General features: G+C 38.2%; 1 protein-coding gene across 7 annotated transcripts in view; it reads left to right on the top strand.

Moving 5' to 3' along the window:
• CDH11 (cadherin 11) overlaps positions 1-12,841 on the top strand; it is a 297,223-nt gene that overhangs the window by 140,230 nt on the left and 144,152 nt on the right. The window lies entirely within an intron of this gene.

The raw sequence follows: 12,841 nt of genomic DNA, 5'->3' as shown, positions 1-12,841 counted from the left end.
AGACTGTGTGTTCTCATAATTTTCCAAAAAGGTTGGTCTTGAGAGCTGACGTTCCTAAGAAGTTAAAGAATGGCTGAAACTGAATCATGTGCAACTAGTGGAAATCCAGCTTCTTTGTCTTTGTAAGTGCAATACTGTTGGGGTTGTGTGCCTACAGAGATGTGACTTGGAGAGCACAGCCAGGTTCCACCCAGGCAAGGCTTACTCAGTACTTCTCCTTGGCACTGGAAGGTATCTCATTTGCTTTTGGGCATAAAGATTCTGGTGAGCAGCATGGTCAAGAACTGCGTACACTTTTCTTTGTAAGTTAGCAGCAGGCCCACATTGTATGCAGTAATATCTTATAAACATCACTTTGTGTAGTACACTGTGTACAGATCTACAGTGCTTCTTACTCTGACTCAAAGTACTTAGCTCCGTGAGAGTTTCTTCTCTGCTAGCTCTTGATAAAGGTCAAATTAATTGAAAAAATGAAATGCTTTCTCTTTAGTATTACAAGGTGAATGTAATTCACAGTGGGCATATGTTTTCAGTTTGAAAATTGTCTTTTGGTTTTGTTTTTCTCTAAAAGAAAACTCACCCAACTGCTATATAACCTCAAGAGGTGAATATTCATCAGCTCTAAAATACAAATTGCCATTTTCCTGTGTCACTGGCAAAATATTCCTTCCTCCCACCTCTGTTCCCAGTAAACATTCTGGGTGGCAGAATAAATAAAATAAAAATTATTTTTGATTTTGAAATGATGTTCTACCCTAGCAGAGTGGAGTTTAGTCAGTCTTTCCTTCTGTGTTGTTAAACAAGTTGCACCTTGGTCGTGGACTCATGCAGTACCATGGTGAGATTGGAAACATGGTGAAGCTCCAAACAAGTGGGCTGTCCATAATCAAAGTACCTAAATGGTGAGGGTGGTAATAATAGCAGAAGGGTTTTTGTTAAAACAGACAAGGGCAAAGGGCAAAGAAAGGCAAGTGCAGCGTTGAGAGAAAAAAAAGTCACAGCCTTCCCATTGCAAACTTGAGAAAGTTTCTGTGTCCCTCAGTTTCAGCTTCTGAGTTGTATAGCAGTAATACTGGAATTTCTCAGTCTTACTGTGATGAACTGCAACACATGCATGAACAACTGGGTTTGTAGATGGTATCTATGTCTAGAAAAGTGTTTAAAAAAAAAAAAAAAGCATAGTAAAACATTGGCAGTGGAAATAACCTGTATATCAAGTGAAGAAGGGACTCCATGCATTCGTCACTGTGGAATTCTTTCCAGCAGACATTGCTATTGATCTAGTTCATCAGTGGTCAATCATCTTTCAGAAGACAAGGAAACAAACAAACAAAAAAAACCCTATAACACCATGATAATTCTCACCTCAGAAAACATTATTTCTTGTTGAAATGTCATGAAGTGTTCATCAGGCTCCAGCAGTACTGGTATCTCTGGAAAAACCTTATTTTTCTCCACTGCTAATTAATTCAAATTTTGAGTAAGGAGTCAAATACCTTGATGCAAAATAAAGAATAATATCATGTGTAGAGTGATACTGAGTGGCTGTTAAAGTCTTCTTGAGAGCTGAAATGGCAGCTGTTGCTGCACAAATTAGAGTAATGCTGAAGTAAAGCTAGGAAGGAACCCAAGGAGCTTGGAGTTTTGAGACGTCACTAACAACAACAGATGAAGAAATGTTTTTATGGGCACTGTGTGTGCAAAGTAGGTATTTTTGCTCTGTGACTGAGAAGTTTGCAAACGGGGTCTGAAATTCTGAAAAACCTGAGAATGATTCCCTTTGTGAACACATTTACTGTCTTGTCAGTAGCAAGTAAGTTGGCCAGCCATAGAAATTCAAATTATTCAGAGCATCTTACGATTGATTAAAGTTGTTTCTCTTCTAGTCCTTCCCTTTGATTTTAATGTTGTTGAAAGTGGGAGTAGAGAAGGGAAGCTATAAAAGTATTGTGTCCTTGACTTTACCAGTGAAAGGTGAAATTTAACCAGTTGATTCTGAAAGCCTGGCCAAAAATAGATGGGTGATGTTTAGATTGGGCTTTAAATGGTAGTTTGTACATTAAACCCAGGTGTTGCAGTTTAAATATAGCATCAAGTACTTTAAAAAAAAAAAAAAAAAAAGTGTGTGTGTATATATAGATATATATATATATATATATGTATAGCTGATCAGGCTTTATTCACGTCACTTTTAGAACTGTGAAAAGCCTAAACAGATTAGAAAGCAAGCATGTTTTGTTTTGTTTTGTTTTTTTGGCAGGCAAATTAAAGATATAAGAGGTAGAAAGGCAGTTGGACCTCAGTGTCATGCTCAGACATCTCAGAAGCAGTCTCTCAATATTATTTGATGCATATGCAAAATGATATATGCTTTTATCTACACCTCAGTCGATCCTAATGCCGCAGCATTTGTAGAGCTAGCATACTGTGCCACCAGTGACCAACAGGTTTTTTTTGACATGTTGGCTTTTTTTTCTATATGGCCAAAGTGTTGCGATTAGTAATATTTTAATTATTGCAGATAAGGTCAAATGTTGGAGAAAAGAAACAAAACACACCGTGAGCTGTGTGCAGGGCCTTCACAAAGTAGCTGTGAAATACCTCAACGTCACTTGCACACGAGATGTGCAAAGTCTTTTAAAGTCAGCATGGAGAACTCAGCAGTTTCAGCATTACTGATTTGTGAATATTACTACCTGAACTGATAGTATTCAAGCAGAAGGTTGGATTTGTGATCGCTTCTCCGACAAATACTAAATTCTCTGTGACTGACTTTGATGTTTAGCTCGTGCTGTCAGAATTAAATGTATAACTAATAAGGAAGAGGAAAGCAACCAACTTTATTCAGATAGATTTGGATCTCTTAAATGGCTGCCCACTAAGTGGAAAATACTATTCAGTGTTTAACATAGAGAAATGTGAAATAATCGATGTGTAGGCAATGAACCGAAGTGAAGAGTGTATATACAGTGGAACAGCAATGCAGTATAATGACAAGGAAAGGATTTAAAGGTTGTTATAAACAAATCCATGAAGATATTAGCGTGGTCTGTGTGCAGGAAAAAAAGCCAACGTGAAATGGAGCTGCACAAATGAGCAGAATACAAATGACAACAAGGAATATTAATATGGGACTCTCTTATTGCTTTATTTTAAACAGTACTGTGAGTTCCATTTTTGAAGTTGAGTACTGCGGTTATAAACCTGCTTTGTATCTGAACAGTCATATTGGCATTCGGATTTCTAAATTGAAATTCTTGTTTTTAAACCCTGGTGCACAATATTTGCTCCCGTAATTTCTATTAACTGTCTGTCTTTTAGAGAGCTTCTTCAGTGTACACATCGCAGTAATTGTTTGTACAAAGGACCAATTACATATTTAGCTGGCTTCTTGAAGGTGCATTTACATTAAGTGGACCCACACAACTGGAATGATTGTTTATACAAGTAATGGTTGCACACACTTATGGAAATCTAGGACTTCTTTCTAAAGCCTGCTAGAGTACTTTGCCACGGGTTTAACATACAATGTGTGAAAGGTTTTGATATTATTGTGGTTTGTTTCAAAATGTTGTGCCTCAAGTAGCTAATTGTGGGTGAATGTTTGCATCATGCTTGCAGAATTAACCCGCAGAAGCTTGATGGGTACTTGAAAATATTGATTAATCTTTAGGCCAAACTTTTTTTTACCGTCAAATAAAACATGGTAATTTCCTTAGCACAGTGTGACTGACTGGAAAGTAATAGTGGATGTTCATGATTAAAATTAGTGGACACAGAGTGTGTGTTTCTTAAGATGTGACAAATGGTGCTTTTTTTTTTCCTGGCTGCCACAACATCCTAAGATGCCCCTGGTTTGTGTGTGAGGTTCCTTGCTTAGTGCTTCCTGTGCAGTGTCTTAAAAGAGAGAAAGCTGCACTACTTAAACCTGGCAGAGCTGTGCAGTACATTAGGTCAGGTATCTGCATTAAATTTGAGTATGCCCTAGGGGATAGTTGAAGAACTGCATCATTTTAATAGCTGTTGGATTTTTTATTATTATTATTATTTATTTATTTTTCTCTGTGGATAAAATTCAAGCTTTTATTAGTAGGGAGCCTGTTCATTTTCTTCCGTGTATAGACATGTTGGTTTTAATACAAAGGTCTAAAAAATTCCATTTTTGTTTTCTTATTTCTGATAATGGCTAAAGTCACATTGCAGTGTGCTAGGATTATTAATCTGACTGCGGCTAATTACGTCAAATTTGTTACTGTGTATTGATCATCTAAATGATATTGTGGACTCATTTTCATCAAACTCCTAAAGTAACACTGAGATAATCTTCTTTGTATGAAAATACTGCTAGCTAATCTAAATTAAACTTAACAACCTATATAAGAGGGTATGGAAAAGCCTAAACAGACGGGTCTCACTCTGTTCCCAGTATATACAGCTGTGGATGTGTGATATGCCGTGGGCTGAAGAAAGTGTAGGAACCACAAAAAATACCTGTGCTTCCTCATAGTTTTGCTTATGGCAGGAGTCCTAGGGCTCCCAATATGAAACGTGGATTTTCCTTCTATGCAGTACCCTGCAGTTCTTTGTGAATTGTTCTGAAGGTTAACTATAGAAGTCTGTTAAGTAATGTGTATGACTGTAGTTTGAAATGTTATACGTGCTTGTTGGAACAACTCTCCTTTTGTGTGAGTGTGTGTGCATCTGTATGCTTATAGAATGAATAAATCAGGCTTTAGCCTTCCCTATATAGGTTGTGCTTCCAAGTCTATGCTTTATCATCTTTCTTTGTAAACTACAGTTATTAGAACTGGGCTCAGCATGCCAGTGCTGAGGCCTCATAGCAAATTTTGTGAGCCAAGCACTGAATAATTTGCCATGTTGTTAGCAAATGTGTCTTTGAGCCTATTTTGTATACCTGCAAGCACCTACTGACATTGCCCAGTGGTTGTAAAGGCCTGGATAAGCAGCCTTTGCCTCTCATCCCCTCCAAGAGAAGGAAGATAATGTGATTCAAGCTGTTAGATATGTGGTAATTTCACAGGAAAATGTGTATAACCCTATAGGACTTGAAGTACCTTTTGTTCTACTTTTTCTATTAAAATCAGAGTTTATCTTATAATTTTTAAAAGATTCAACTTTAAATATATTTATTCTGAACTATATCTGTTACATAAAATATATTTTTAATTTTTCCATTATGAAAACTGTAGCTGGCTTTGATGTTCAGAATCTCAAAGGATTTTTAGGCTTGATCATCTGCCGAGCTCTGCATTAACGTGTCTAATCAGGAAATCTGCAGAAACCTTAATGATGTGTTCAGATATTATCCTCTTAGAAACTAAAATTTAAGAAAGTCTTCTTGCCAGAGTGAATCGTACAACTTGTATGTGATTTCTAAATTTCTTTAGCTCGTGTGGTTTGAATTTTGAATCTTAAATGTATTATTTTATTTATTTTTTTTATTTTATTATCTTTGGAAACGTGAACTCATTATTCTTTCTCCCATCATACAACTTGGAGTGAACATAGTGGTTTAGAGATCAGATCTTTTGAACCTTTCGTATGGAGCTTGAAAGTAAAACCTCAGTCACACCTTGCAGAAATGTATAGGACTTTATAGAAAGTGAAGTGTTATTTGGTGTCTGTAAGCATGGCTAAAGCAAGAGCTGTGCTTGGGCAGATCTGTGAGGGATGGGAACAAACAGCCATTTCTGTGGGTTAGACGGAGGGAAGCTGCAGGCTGGGCCTGTCCTGGGACCATGCAAAGCTACTCTACTTCTAACATATACTTTTATTGTTGTTTTGATTTGGATTGTTCATCTTAGCACATCCTGTCTCAGTGACATGCAATATTGTGTATAGGAAAAGTGCACCTTTTGCTTCCCTAACAGCAGGAGATGGATCTTAGAAGTGTAGAATAAGAAGCTAAAATAAGAGAAATTGTGGTGAAATATAGGAAAATAAATGTTGACGTTTGAGCACAGTTGTGAAATGGGATGTGAAAAAACACCATAAAGAGGCATGGAAAAATGTATGTGGGTCTCCCAGATGATGATGCAAATGTTATATTTAATGAGGAAGATGATTAAGAGCAAGTGAAATGAAGCAGGACAGACTGAGAGGAATAGGTAAGACGGATAAAGTTCTGCTGCAATGGAAACCACTGCAGAGATCAGCAAAAGTGGACTGTGCTGCTCTCTCAAGCAGAAAAAAACTGATCTGGATTTCATAACTATTATAATGGGCAAGGAGCTAAACAGGCTATGTTATTTCACTGCAATGAAATTGAGCTAATTGGGTCGTAGGTAGGCTTGGTTAATTCCTAATGGGTGAGATGCTGGGTAGCAAATCTTTCATTTGCTGTTGGGAACATCAACCCAAACTGCTTCTGGCTGACTGATGATTTCTGCATGTTGAACTTACGGTGGTTAAATCTCTATGTACTTAGTATATGATAAAGGAGGGCAGTTTCTGTGCAATGAAGTATCCATCCTCTTGTGGATAGGTGAAGTAGATCAGTTCTCACATTTGAAAATTGGGTTCTCCTTTGAAAACCAAAATTCACTGACTATAGTTTTAGTTAGAAAATGTGTTTTTTCATGTTTTTAATATCTAAAACTTTTATCTATTTATGTTAAATATAGCATATACTTGCTTTATTAACTTTCACGCAAGAAATAAGGTAAAGAATTGTAAATCACCCTGCCAGCAATATATTGAAAGAACCTAGATTCTGAGAAGTTCATTGCAATCTGAGCTTTTGCTCTCTTACATGCTGAGATAATTCACACATGCCTTTAAGACTACTGAGATTTGGAAGATCAACATTTTAAAGTCCAATTAACACCAAATGTTATCAAAAACATTTTGCAAATTGCAGTTTGCTTTTGCAAATAGCAAGGAAGAAGGTTAGCATTTGGCTTCTTATTTGCAACTCTAACTCAGTGACAAAAAAATGTTGGTATTGTACTTTGCAGAAACTTTCTGAAAGCATGTAGGAATGTGTTAGCATGTGGGGTTTGGGCAGAGCCCCACTGATTTGTGGTGATCACAGACTTTTCATTCATTTCAACTTTTGATTCTGGCTTTCATTCTTCATCAGAGAAAGTATAGCACAGAATCACAGAATGGACTGGGTTGGAAAGGACCTCAAGGATCATGAATCTCCAAACCCTCTGCCTCATGCATGGCCACCAACCTCCCCATTTAATGCTAGACCAGGCTGCCCAGGGCCCCATCCAGTCTGGCCTTAACGAGAACCAGAGCACCTCAAGGGTCGGGGCGTCCACAACCTCTCTGGACTATAGAATCTGTAAAATCAGATAACATTCTGATTCTGCCACTGGTGCATTTTTAGTGCTCTTGAAATTGTTTTTCAACCAGTTGGAGTGAGTTGCATGCCTGACAGGTCTTGTTACTATTTATAATATATCCTTTTCTTTATTCAGTTCTAATGGAGTGACTTAAAAGATGTTTACATCATTTTAGTTTAGTGAAGAATTGGGGGAATTTTTCTAATCCAAATACTTTTCATATTGCTACCTGTTTTGTTTTGGTTCGTTTTTTTAGTTGTTGTTTGTATTTTGTATTTTTATTTTTTAATTCTGATTGGAACTGTGTCTAGGCATTCCTGATAACTCCAGGTTGTTCTAAATCCACAGGACCTCCCTTGGCTTATTTTTCAAGTGTGTTCTTGCCTTTTACCTTAAGGTACTTTTATGCTAAAAAATAATACCTAAATAGCCCTGATGTGTTGAATGACACAATTTCAAACACTGATTTTTCCACGTCAGCTACAGTTCATAATGATTTTCCCATGTGTCAGTCTCAAGAGGTTATTTTTAGATGCTTGTTAGAGAATGAGGGGAGATTGTTTCAAAATGCCATCATACGCTTACCAAAAAATTAGTCCACTTTGCTCATTTTAGTGGGATAAGCTGCTCTGCTCCCAAAAGCACTGTGTCCCATGATGGGAATGCAGAGGAGCCTATGCTCAAGATGGTGGAGAAGATTTCTCTGTGATGTAGGATCTCACCTTGCAAAGGCATTATTGAATGAGCACTACTAGAGCTCTGAGGGAATGCACAGAGTGAATGCACTCCTCTTATTTGTGGAAAACATCTTAAACTTGCAAAGGAAAGCCTTAGAACCCGGGTAATGAGTATCTTAGTTTTCTGCCTCTCTTCTTCTCTGTGATTCTCAAATCTCTCTTTTTTTAGTGTATTCTAAAACTTTCATATAGAATGTGACAGAAGTTGTGTAGACTTTTATGTTGAATGCTAATGAACTGAAAGTGTGCAAATAGAGCTATGGGAAATTATAACGACTTCTGTTATGGATTTATTTATTTATTTATTTATTGCTTTGTCTTTCTCTTTGCTTTTCCCTGTGTTGTCTTTCTGTCCTAGACTACATAAATCTGGAAGTAAAGCTACTCTCCAATGCCAGCTAGTGGTTCTCACCTCTTTTAAAATACATGCAAAAAATAAGGGTGTCACTTAATGATGCTTTCATACCGTATTTACTGATAACCATGTTCATTAAATAGGTAGTTAATTCCTGTGTGTAGTGTGTTCTATTCAGAGTTATTTAATAAAGCTTGAATATGGTAAGTGTCATCCAAAAGAGTTGATGCTAAGTATCTTGCAGGATCTACCCTTAGGAAATGACAGAAAAAAGGTACATGGAGTTCTTTGAATATTCAGCAGTTTTTTCTGCCTTCCTTTCCGCATCACAGGACTTCTCATAACTCCAGAATCCAGACACCTTTCAAGTGAAAATGAGCAGCAACAGTTCTACTGAATTTTCTCAGGGGCATCTCTCAGTTTTGAGTATGAGTGCTCTGACTGGGATGCATGTTCTGTTTTTCACTGATTCTCAACCTTATTGCTGTTGTCTGCCCCGTTTCAGCTATGTGCATGAAGTAAACAACATGACTTTCAGTGTGTTTCAGAGCTGTTTATCAGTAACAGCCACATTATAATTCTCCTTCAAAAAGAAATGGCAGTAGTTGCTTAATTGTACTCTTGCAAGAGTTGTAGTCATGATGCATTTAAACTTATGCCATTAAGTATTTTAAATTTATTTGTTGGAGTTGTGCCCAAGGTCATGCTGTCAGGAGCCAAAAGCAAAGCCCCCAAGGGAAGAAAAGTCAAAGATCATTTTGGTGTGTGCCAGATAACTGGATGTGTTATAAATGACAACTAGCTTGTATCCAAATCACAGAGACCAAAGGCAAGGGAAACATGTGCTGGGAGCTCAGGGAATTCAATGTCACCATCTAGGACATGATAAAGTAACTTCCTGCACTCATACATCTTAAGTAAACAACTGCATTATGTCTTTTTTCACTATGCCTTTCAGTTCAACTTAGACTTCAAATATGCATGAGGGAAATCTGGTTTGCTTGTCCTAAAATGTCCCTAGGGCATTCAGAAACCATACCCAGCAACATCTGAATTTGAGCATGCCCTACAGTGCTGGATCGTTCACTGGCTGGAGCACAGGGCTGCCTTTCCCTAGGTACCAAGGTCTCCACTAAGCTGTACCAGTGGCAAGGGAGTGTTATGCCCTTGTCACTGCAAAACTAGGTGGTCTGGGGCAGAGACTTGCTAGCTCCCCAAGGTACTTAGGACAATGAAGTTCCTTTCTACCATGCAACAGTAAAAAATAATAAGGCTATATTCCATTCACTGTTAGACTACTTGTGTTAAAATCCCCTCTCTACAATGAGCAGAAAGGTAGGGATGTGAATGCCTGCCCTTGTGTTATCTGGAATCAACAGAAATTACATCCAGCTGCATTCAGTGGAAGTCAAAGGCAGCCTAAAAGCCTCTGCTTAATTACTGCCATCTGGCTTGCATGTGGTCAGCCCCACATTCCTGTTGAATTCTCTGTATCTGAAGTTCTTGGGCCTAAAATAACATTCCTTATCTCCCCCCTCATATCCAAAACTCATTTTTCTGTAAACCACCCCCAAGCCCAACTCCCTGGTGACTGATGGGGTGATGTGCCAAAGTATTTCACCCCCACCCTGGCTTTTTTGCAGAGCTGCTGCTGAAGGATGTAGAAATAGTGCCATGCTGGGAAAGGTAATTCAGTCCTGTGTCATGGGTGTGTGGCAACTGAAAACAATCTAATTGAGGAATGTGGAACCACTTGGGGGTAATGTCTCCTGATACTAGAATAAAAATGTGGTGATAAAATTGCACTTCATAAAGAAGAATAATATTAATAATTTTAAAGACTTCTACATTCCGTTTAAACTTAAATGAGCCCTTTATTGCTCTCCTGAAAAGCACAAGAGAGCAAGGAACTCGCTTACACTCAATAAACTCAGTAGTTAAAGAAGAGAGAATTTAGTCGTGGATCCTTCACTGCCTATCAGATCTGCAGTGAAAATAAGGAGGAAAACAATTTCTTATAAATGTATTCACTTCTATTATCAAGATTACAAATAGCTTTCAAAAATGTCATCTCTGTCTGCTAAAAATCACTTTATTCTCAGTTGTAAAAGTACGGTGGAAGGGAATCTGCTCTGTGCTGTCAATTCAGTGTGTTTGGTGAAGCCCAGCTGCTCACCCGGTGCTCTGAGGCTGGGTACTTATTGGTTGTCTGCCTTTAAGTATCTGCTTATAGAAGCAGCTCTGATCTACATCAAAGGGCAGGAGCCTTGGTATGCGATCATAAATAAATAAATCAGACCTAATAAGTGCTGGTGGTGACTTGCTGGCATCTCCTTTTCTTACCCTAAGCTAGTTTATGCGGAGCCATAGCTGTGGAGCTGATCAATAGCTGTCCTGAAGACTGTAGTTGGGATCAGCAAAAACTGGATCAATCTCACTTTTATTTTCCTGTGATGTTTAGAAACCCAAAATTTTCTTTTTCTTCCCTTCTTTTATGAAGCTAATCATTTTGTGGAATGATATCAATGTTTTATTGTCATGGAGGGTAGGTTTTTTTTCTCCTGAAACTTGGGTTTGATAGTAATTTTCCCCAGGTTAAATGGCAGACCACCTCCTGTTGATTTATTTTTTTTTTTTAATGGAATATTTTTGGGTTTTGGTTAAAGTGTTTTTCTCAGTGTAATCACCTGTGTCCATTCAGTCTGTCCATTCAGTGGGTGGGATGAACAACTTCTGTGGAATTAATCCATCAAGTTGGCAAATGATTTTGGTAATTTTAGGGGTAACATAAGCTGCTTCTGTGTGTGGCATTCTGGCTGTTGGATTGGCATGGCACTGTGGCTCTATGCTGTTAGCAGTTCTATCCTGTGACAGCATAGATAATGGTTAAAACCTTGTATTAGCTTAATTTGAGCCATATTTTCACTTTCTGTTTTTATATTCTGGTTTTTCAAACCAAACACTAGAAACAGAAGTGACAACTTCTCTGCTGTAGCTGTGTGATGAATCTCAGTGAATATTTACGACGTGTAGTAACAGTAATTAAAAAAATACATTTCTTTTTCTTTTATTCCCTAAAACCTTTCAGTTCTCTAATTTCTGCATCCAGTAAGTTTGGTATTGTGAACCTCAATTTAAAGATGGAAAAGTTAGAGAGCAAATTTTGGCAAATAACTTAGCATGGAGGCAAGGAAAATTGGTAGCGAGATGAGAATTGCTACTTCTCATTGCTTGGTCATGAAAGTAGGTTTCATTCCAGTAGAAAACAAGTGTGCAGACATTAAACTGGCCTGGCATCTCCCTTAGTACTCTGAAAAATAAGAGAATTCCCTAAAATAAATGCCTCTAGCTCCTCATTGCTTGTATCAGTGATCTAACAAAGAGAGCTGTAGCTTGAACCTTAAGAAGAAATCATAATAAAGGAAATTTAACATAATGTCAGTTCCCAGTGTTCTGTATGACATGTCATGCGAGCAGAAAGATCAGTTTCTCAGATGTCTGGATGTTGGTAACGTCTTTAATCAAGACATCCTTCCAACTCATAATTCAACACTGTGGAGTGAAATACAGTAGGTAATTGAAACTGATTGATAAAATATGGATTTCCTCCCCTTAGAAGAAAGTTCAGCATACTTAAGGGGAAAAAACCCAGACCATTAGTAGTTCAAATGAAAAATATGCTGACATATTTTTTCCAGGAAAAAATAAATAAAGATAAAAGCTACAGGAAAGAGTAGGTGACAATAATTAGTTTGTTGTTTTAAATTAGGAGGTCTCTTGGGCCAGATGTTAGTTGTCAGGGAGTGATGCCCCCTCCTGAGAAATGTAATGAAACTAAGATAGCCAGGGGCCTTGGAGAAAAGAAAAAAAAAGCTCTCTGTTTGGAGATGTCATTTTATTACAATGCTCTTGCCTTTTGCCTGAAGCATCTTGTGACTGGGGATGGAAGGGAAAAGGGAGAGAAAGACAGCACACAGGGATTGATAGAAAGGATGTAGGCAAAATTTGTATTCAATCATAGTCTGGTCAGCAGAGCATGCATGCTTCTAATTAGCATAAAGAGGAAGGCAAGAAACCTGTCTCCGCCACCAGAGACAGAGCAGACAGCGCAATCCAGGGATGTCCGGAAGAGCTGCCACGAATGTCTGCAGCTCATTGCAATGCAGGTGACAGAATTTAGAGAAAGATATCAGCAGAATTATCCTTATTTTCTATGCCATTCACTGTCTTCTCTTATTAAGCAAACGAAGAACGCAGGGTGCTTTCTGGGTGCTGGAGCACTAAGTGTGCAGCCACGGCCCTGCAAATTGCTCTCTGCTGGCTGGCAGCTGCAACCAGCAGGTCTAGGAACAGGAGTCTAGAGGGACTTGGGTTGGGTGGTGCTGGGTCTTGGTGATGGCAGCTGGGGATGCAGTGTGTGGGAGACCATGTCCTTG

This window comes from Lagopus muta, chromosome 12 (assembly GCF_023343835.1).
Source record: "Lagopus muta isolate bLagMut1 chromosome 12, bLagMut1 primary, whole genome shotgun sequence".
NCBI classification, from domain to species: Eukaryota; Metazoa; Chordata; class Aves; order Galliformes; family Phasianidae; genus Lagopus; species Lagopus muta.
This window is presented reverse-complemented; position numbering and strand designations above follow the sequence as displayed.